We start from the raw sequence: 5452 nt of genomic DNA, 5'->3' as shown, positions 1-5452 counted from the left end.
CTATTGCCTCCCTGTTGGTCAAGTGTAAGTACATACGGAAAAATAGTTAGGTGAAACGTTTGTCATAGATTTCTCTCTCTATCTGTGAATTTCCATCTCTCTACCTATGAACATACGCCCCCAACCAATAAACCTGTTTATTATTATGTGTACTGTGCACACAAAAGTTGGGTTTCTTCTTCTTCCACCGGCCGTTTCACTTGCTGCCGCTGCTAAGGGTTTCATGTATTTGCTTAGTATTTAAGTATGAACGTAGCTCTGCTAATGTATATATTTGTTAAATAGGAGTATCTATTCTCTATATGGTTTCAAAATACGTTTTTTTATAGAAGGGAGCTCAGTTATAAATAGCGCAAAAATATTTTTTCTAAAAAATAAGTATCTTTTTTGCATAAAGTATGAAAAATTTCAAACAAATTTTAAAACATGTTAAAAAATTATTAAAAATGGAAAAAGTTTTTAAAAAAGCAATGTCAAAACAATTTAAAAATCAATAAATTGTATATATTCATTGTCAATAAACCAAATGTTATTTTTTATATTCTTGTTATTATTTACAAAAATATCAGAGCCCCTGATCATTTACACTACAGAGACAGAGAGAGCAAGTATGATCTCACACATATGTAATTAGATCTGTGCAAAATAATGTCAGCTCTATGTTAATATGCCAACGGCCTTGCCGCAGTGGTAACACCGGTTCCCGTCAGATCACCGAAGTTAAGCGCTGTCGGGCTGGGCTAGCATCTGGATGGGTGACCATCCGGTCTGCCGAGCGCTGTTGGCAAGCGGGGTGCACTCAACCCTTTTGAGGCAAACTGAGGAGCTACTTGATTGAGAAGTAGCGGCTCCGGTCTTGGAAACTGACATACGGCCGGGAGAGCGGTGTGCTGACAACATTCCCCTCCATATCCGCATCCAGTGACGCCTGTGTATGAGGATGACACGACAGTCGGTCGGTACCGTTGGGCCTTATGGCCTGTTCGGGAGGAGTTTAGTTTTAGTTCTTTTCTATGTTAATATGAAATGATTTCACATATATATAATTAGAGCTGCAAAAGCTGGATTACTGACACATTATAAAATGAACGCTGCTGCTGCTGCTCTTAGAGTAGTGCAGTTGCTCTATGCTAATATAAAATGATTGTCGACTGCGCCACTTCCAAGGTGGTGGGGTCTCCAAGGGAGATGGGGGAGGGGCTCCCATGGCGCATTGAAAATCATTTCAATCTTAATTAAGCTTAATTGGTCGTATTTTGGTTATCGTTCCTGAATTAGCACTGCTACACGCATATACAGATGGCGGTAATATCGCGTACACAAGGTATAAAATAGCAGTGCATTGGCAGAGCTTTCATTTGCATTCAGGTGATTCATGTGAAAAGGTTTCCAGCGTGATTACGGCCGCACGACGGGGATTAACAAATTTCGAACGCAGAATGGTAGTTGGATCCAGAAGCAAGGGTCATTCCATTTCGGAAATCGAATGGGAACTCAGTATTCTGCGATTCACAGTGCGAAGAGTGTTTCGAAATAACCAATTTCAGGCATCACCACGCACAACGCAGCGGCGTTTGAGTAGAGCTGTCAGTGCTAACAGACAAACAACGCTGCGTGAAATAACCGCATAAATCAATGTGGAACGTACCAAGACCGTATCTATAAGGACAATGAGGCGATATTTGGCGTTAACTGGCAATGGCAACAGACGGCCGATGTGAGGTCCTTTGCTAACAGCACGGCGTAGCTTACAACGCCTTCCTGGGCTCGTGACCGTATCGGTTGGATCCCAGATGGCTAGAAAACGGTAGTCTGGTCAGATGAGTCCCCATTTAAATTGGTAAGAGCTGATGATAGGGTTCGAGTGTGGCGGAGACCCACCGAAGCCAGGGGTTGAGAGTGTCAGTAAAGCACTGTGAAATGTGATGGCGGCTCCATACTGGTGTGGGCTGTGTGTACATGGAATTCACTACGTCTTCTGGTCCAACTGAGCCGATCATTGATAGTAAATCGTGTGTTCGGCTACCTGGAGACCATTTGCAGCGATTCATGTTCCCATACAACGACGGAACTGGGCCACAACTGTTCACGACTGGTTTGGAGAGCATTCTGGACTAATCTATCGAATGGTTTCGCCACAAAGATCGCCCGACATGATTCTCATCAAATATTTATGAGTCATAATTGAGAAATCAGTTCATGCACAAAATTCTGCACCCGTAACACTTTCGCAGTTATGGACGGCTATACAAGCATCGTGGATTAACATTTCTGGGGGTTACTTCCAACGACTTTTTAAGTTTATGCCACGTCGAACTTCTGAGCTACGCCAAGCAAAATGATGTTCGATTCAATATTAGGAGGTTTCCCATGACTGAACTATTCTTCAGGACGGCTTATAATTATATTAAGGTAAGAGACTAATTATTACAATATGAACTGTAGTTGTCATTTAATTATATGGTTATAGAATGTGTAAAACACGAGCAATGTGATTAGTAGCTTGTCTATCAGGAAGCAATCAAAAACAACATGGTCCTTTATGCTTGCATTATCCGTAATAAACATGTGTTACAAAATGACATAGAGGAAGTTGATGGCAGGTGTGAATGTCGCTCGAAGTCTTGCTTGTTGGTCATGCTTACAGAAAGTATACAAGATACATAAATCCTTGATTATATTAGTATGGTTATTCAGCTAAATCAGTCAGATCTTCTTTCAGGGTTATAGAACAAGAAGTTGCCCGAGGTGTAGGTTATAACAGGTATATGACAGGACAGCAGTGTGGCAACAGTTTTGTCTGGGATAATATGTAATATTTCAAAGAAGTATTATGTACATATTATTGTACTAAAACCATGTGGTATTCTTATCATCGAATGAAACCAACACTCATGAGCTAGGTTTAAGATTACCTGAGGTCTGTGTTGTGTATACTTGATGAATTAGAGAATAACGATACACTATAATTGTACTGAATAATATCAGACTGAATCGAGTCATAGAAATACTTATGTTGCTAACATGAGAAAAAAATCTGTGTGATATCTTAGATCTGAAAACGACTAAGTTGTTCGATAAAGGAGATTTCGTGTGCGATCTTGACTCATGGGTTTTCAATCCCTAACTGAGATTTTTAAAAAAGTCTTTCTATTGTTAAAGACAATATTTTCAACAAAATAAGTGTTCAATATTGCAGAAGTTTTTGAAGAAATTATTCTTGCTACTTTCTACCTTATCATTTTGTATCATGTCACCATGTTCTGTGCCATAAATGAATATTTCTAATTCTTCGTGTAAGTCCATTTGATGCCGCTTCTCCATTTTATGTAATATAAATACTAGTAAAAAAGTGACTGAAGCAGTAAATTATTTCATAAATGTACAGCAGATTTACAGTCCTCAAAACGCGCCATACAACATCGATAAATGTAAGTGGGAGATTACAATTAGTCGCCTTCTGCTACACACAACAACAGAGAGAACTTCTGTTACCAGATACAAATGTTAATGCCCCAAATTTGAAATTAGTTAGTCTTCCAACTTGACGATGCTACTTTTAGCCTCAGCGCTTGCTCTATGTTAACAGGCTTACAATTCTGAATACATAATATTAACTCAATAACCTATGAACAAATGTATGTGTGAGATAGGAGCTCAGAAACTGCACCAGAATTTCAGTCTAAATGACAAAAAAAGGCCTGCTAGTTTCCACAATAAAATCCATGTGTGAGCCGCAAGAGGTAGCCGCTCGGTCTAGGGTGCCTTGTCACGGTTCGCGCGGCTCTCGCCGTCGGAGGTTCGAGTCCTCCCTTGGGCATGGGTGTGTGTGTTGTTCTTGGTGTAAGTTAGTTTAAGTTAGATTAAGTAGTGTGTAAGATTGGGGACCGATGACCTCCCATAGGAGCCTCCCATAGGAACTTACCACAAATTTCCAAAAATTTCCATGCGTGATTGGAGGTTGGCAGCTTCAGAGACTCAGTCATCTTTGTTGACAAAGGACCGTATCATAGCTCTTTGAAAAGTTAACAAGAACAATGCTGAGGACCAACTACACAGTCCTAGAGCATTACTACCTGGTCTAGTGACTAGTTGATTTCAAGATCCCATGCTGACAAGGATTATTCATTTGAAGGTATTGGTAAATTAGGTAATGCCACAATAAAATGGGAACAGTAGTGGTTACATCTTAGTCCAATTTTTTAACTGAACGCTCATTGTATGTGGCTGGCATTCAGAAAATTTGGCTTCGATTCCCAGCACCGACAGAGGCTTTTCCTTGGTGAGGGGAATAGAACGGTATTTCTTCAGCCTGAAGAGCAACATGAGTAGTAGTGGTGGCTCCAAGATTCGGAATGCAGACTGCCGCATGGAGAGTGGTGTGTGGTGCTCATGCACCACCATATAGCACACATATGACGCCATTTTGTGAGTGGACAGTGTCGTGTTTTCTTCAGGGCCTCATTGTGGAAATAGCATCTGGCCGCGCACAGCTGTAAGTCATCAACTGGCAGAAGTGAAGCTGTGAGGGAGGGGTGTGAGTCGTTCTTGGGTAGCTCAGATGGTAGAGCACTTGCTCACGAAAGGCATAGGTCGCGAGTTCGAGTTTCAGTCCGGCTGACAGTATTAATCTGCCAGGAAGTTTCAAGTCATGCAATGTTGGAACGTGCGGACACTCTCAGTTGAGGTGATCGACGTATCACAGTGAAAGACCTCGCTGCACAACTGGATATCTCTGTTGGCAGTGCTGACACACTCGTCCACCAGATGGGGTACTCAGAAGGTGTGTGCCCGCTGCGATCCTCGCCGCCTAATACACCATAAAAAGCAAACGAAGTGCATTTTTACGGAACTGCTTACGCGCTACGAGGATGCTCGTGACAGGCGATGAAACATGGGTTCATCACTTCGAACCGGGAACATGGAGTGCCGCCATCCCACCTCTTCTCCGAAGAAAAAGCACAAAGCTGCACACCCAGTCAGTAAAGTCATGATACGGTCTTGTGTGATTTGTAAGGGTGATTCTGTTTGACGTGCTCCCTCCTGATGCAACGATCAACTCGGAAGTGTATTCTGATACCCACAGGAAATCTAAGAAACGACTTCAGCGTATTTACCGCCACAAAAATGGAAACGAACTCCTCCTTGTCCATGACAACTCAAGGCTTCAATCAAGTCTGCACACGGGAGAGGAGCTCGCAAAACTTCATTGGACTGTTGTTTCTCATCCAATCTACAGTCCGGATCTCGCATCGTCCGACTTCCATCTGTACAGCCCAAGGGATGATGGGGAGGTTATTGGTGCAACAAGAAGCTGGCTCCGACATCGACTAGTAAAGTGGTGCCATTCGGGCATTCAGACCCTCCCAGTAAGGAGACGTAATGCCCTAACACTGAGCAGAGCTTATGTTGAAGTGCTAGTGAAGCAACTCAAATCACTTAATAAAAGCAA

At 42.1% G+C, this 5452-nt stretch overlaps 1 pseudogene; it reads left to right on the top strand.

Annotated features, from left to right (window-relative positions):
• Positions 1-669: 669 nt before the first annotated feature.
• Positions 670-787, top strand: LOC126177174 (5S ribosomal RNA; annotated as a pseudogene).
• Positions 788-5452: the final 4665 nt, after the last annotated feature.

The sequence above is a fragment of the Schistocerca cancellata genome, chromosome 3, assembly GCF_023864275.1.
Source record: "Schistocerca cancellata isolate TAMUIC-IGC-003103 chromosome 3, iqSchCanc2.1, whole genome shotgun sequence".
NCBI classification, from domain to species: Eukaryota; Metazoa; Arthropoda; class Insecta; order Orthoptera; family Acrididae; genus Schistocerca; species Schistocerca cancellata.
Note: the sequence above shows the minus strand (reverse complement) of the source record. Positions and strands in the feature narration are given on the sequence as shown.